A 3,306-nucleotide genomic window follows, 5' to 3' on the forward strand; every position below is an offset into this window, starting at 1 on the left:
TCAGTTTCAGGAAATCTCCTGCAAGGAATGTCATCTCTTGTCCTCTTCAAGTAACACGTGTTCTCACAAAACTGCTTTCCAAAGAACAGCACCATTTGAATTTCTCATTAGAGTCATACTGTTTGTACCAATACCCTTTCTTTTTCGTATGATTCTTGAGTGTCATGAGTTAGTGAAATCGTCTGTCTGATGTCGTTCTGAGAATGATAGATGTGACAAAGCCCAATGCTCTCCGCAAGACTGCCATAAGAGGCAAGTGGAAGAATTCCTTCTTGCTTATGTCTCAGTACGAATTGCGGTGACATGGAGGAGAGTGAGATGGTAATAGTGTCTAATAACCTCATGCTTGTCTTCAGCTATGAAGGCAACAGGAAGATGAACACAACAACTGCATTGGGGTGGAAATTGACCTGAAGCCTACAAGATAAACTCCACAGCGAAAGAAAACGGAAGTTGCAGAGATGATGGGAGAAGGTTGGAGACATGGCTCAGGGGATATTTGGTTGGTTAGTGGATCAGAGGGCTGGATCCCATGAAGAGTACCAAGGCACAGGAGAGCAGGGCACACTGGGAACCCACAAGGAACCTGTTTCCCAGTGCCGTTGACTGTGAGACGCAGAGGGTCTGAAGGGCACGAGTACTTTACAACACAAGTGTTGAAGGCTGAAGTTTTCCTATCATCAGGCTTGGCACACATCAACTTGAAGGAACACCATCTTTTTCCTGCATATGACACCAACAAGCGACCAGGAGCAGACAGCCTGGAGACAATGATCAGAGAGAGACAATACTAAGTGACGCACTGGGAAGATGGTGAGTAGTGGGAGTGATTCCGTGAAAGGCAGTGTTCGTGGAGATGTCTCAATGTGGACATAATAAATTTTGGGCTCTCGCAACAGCAGCATCAAGACAAAGCTACTGGCCAAGACAGGTATGTGAGGACATAGGCTGCCTAGCCAGCCAACTCGAAATCCCGACAGTGGAATACTTGGAAAACTGCCTTCCTCAGTCCAAGATGCTTAGTCCAAGGACAACGACTCTCCCATAGGGGACGAGAAGAAAGCTTTGACCACATGTTCTCTTCTGAACACAGCATTCTGCAGGCCTGCGTTCTGCTGAGTTGCTCGAATTTCTCCTTTCACAGGCACACCAGAGCCCACCAAGGTAAACCTCTGCATATTCAACCCGGACCCTAAAAACAACAAACGGCCGGAAAGGAGAGCTACAGCAAATGACTGGCCTCCAGGACAGGGTCAGCCACAACACAAACAGCAGTGGCATGCATGCCACATACACACTCACAAACACACACACACGCACGCACTCAACAAACCTTAAGGGCCAGCCCTGGGTACTCCGGATCTCTTCCTCCTAAATAAATTACCCTCAGGTTAGAAAGCAGAATGAGTTTAACGAATACAGAGAGGTGACAGAGACTTAGATCCAATGCAAAGATGAAAAAATCAATTGATGCCCAGGTAAAGGAAGAAGGAATGATTATGGCTAGGCAATCAGAGTGAACCCTCTACATAGAAAACGCCCGATGCGGGATTGAAAGCAGGGGCCTGGATACTCGCTGTACGTCAGAAAACATAGGAGATATCAGAGAGTCTCGAACCACAGAGATAAAACTGATAAAGATAAAAGCACCTAAAGAACTCCTGAAGAGAAGATTGGCAGGAGACTGTACACTGCAGCTCCATGCAGGATCCCATGATCTTACCTCCAGAGGCTTTTCCAAAAATTCCAATGCTGTTCCAGTTCTCATCATTTGAATTCGGGTGGCCCTCCAAAGATAGGGTCCTTATTCAAAAGAGCGAGACTGATACAAAGTGAAGGTCAAGCAAACGTTAATTTTGCACAAAGCATCGAGAATCATATTGACCGGTCAGGGCCTTCTCTTGCAAAGAGGCAACCCCTCCCAGCCTCAGAGACTAACATTTATAGCGGTAGTTTAGCCAGGCTATACAGACGTGGCCAATGAGATAACAATACAGAAAAAACTGCACAGTCGTGCTAAGTCTGCTACACCACAAAAACAAAAATGCTAGGTAACACATGGGTGGACAATTGGATCTCAATTTACCCTAGTAGATATATGCGTGCCCCTCTAATGGGATGTCTTCACCTGGCCTGATTCACCCTTGTATCTAGGCTTTGAGAGTAAGCTCCTCTGGGAGGAGTAGGGTCAATTTTGTTTACAGCATGGGTTCAATATAAGTTTACTGCAGAAACACAAAATGACTCCCTCTGGCCTAGCGGACCTTATAATGAGTAACTGTAGCATCCCTAGAAATAGAGCCAAAATGACTTCCAAATCTTCAAAACTGACGATTTACCAAAAGCAGATTCTACATCCTAGAACCTTAGGTCCAGAATGGACTCATGTACTTGGAGTCCACAGGAGCAAGCATGGAGCATGTTGGAAAAGACCCATAGCCCAAGTGAAGCCATCTGAAAGACTTCCATGCCCGTTTCAGGAAGACAACTTGTATCTTCAAAAGGACGCATTGAAGAGGATTCAAATGTCAAAGAACCTGGAGCATTCCCACAGGGTCGTGCAGATACCCTCTGGAGGAGTACATGTAGATGTGACAGCACAAGCCTGCCTTCACCCTCTCATGAACATCCCCCAAATAGTTTCATGGGATAAGCAAACAATGCCTCTTGTGGAAGATGGGCGTGTTCTAATGGAGGCAGCAGAAGATGAACAGTGGGACAACAAAGGGCCATTAGAGAGCCACAGACAGCGTATGCTACAGGTTGGTGAGGATATTCAGGAAGACAAGGAACTGGAGAATGAACATTGGAGCTCTGAGCGAAGGTCTAGCATTTGAGATAATGGGAGGTTCTCTGAACCTGGCTGCCTTCCATAGAGATCTAGGTCCAAATTAAAGAAAACATCCCCTGGCCACAGTCAATCCTTGTACCCCGGTTGTGTTTTTGTCTTTTTGTCAAACAATGCACATGCACATATTTGACAGAGAGACAGAGAGATCACAATCAGGGTGTAGAGCTGGAGAGGGAAAAGCTGACTTACCCCTGAGCAGGGAACCTGAGACCAGAGTCGATGCCAAGACCCTGGGATCATGAGTTGAGCTGAAGGCCGCCTCTGAACTGATAGACACAATCCATGACACAACCTTTGACTTCTGAATATGTCCTAGTTCTAGACGTGAACCACTGCTCTGTCATTGTTCACAAATGAAGGGGAAATGGATTTTGGCTTGGGCTGGTGTTGCTTGAGCAACCTGGCCTGCTTTGAGAGCTGGTATAGTTTGTCCTCTTGAGGTAAGTGACTTGGCT

This window comes from Mustela nivalis (genome assembly GCF_964662115.1).
Source record: "Mustela nivalis genome assembly, contig: HAP1_SCAFFOLD_1170, whole genome shotgun sequence".
Lineage (NCBI taxonomy): Eukaryota > Metazoa > Chordata > Mammalia > Carnivora > Mustelidae > Mustela > Mustela nivalis.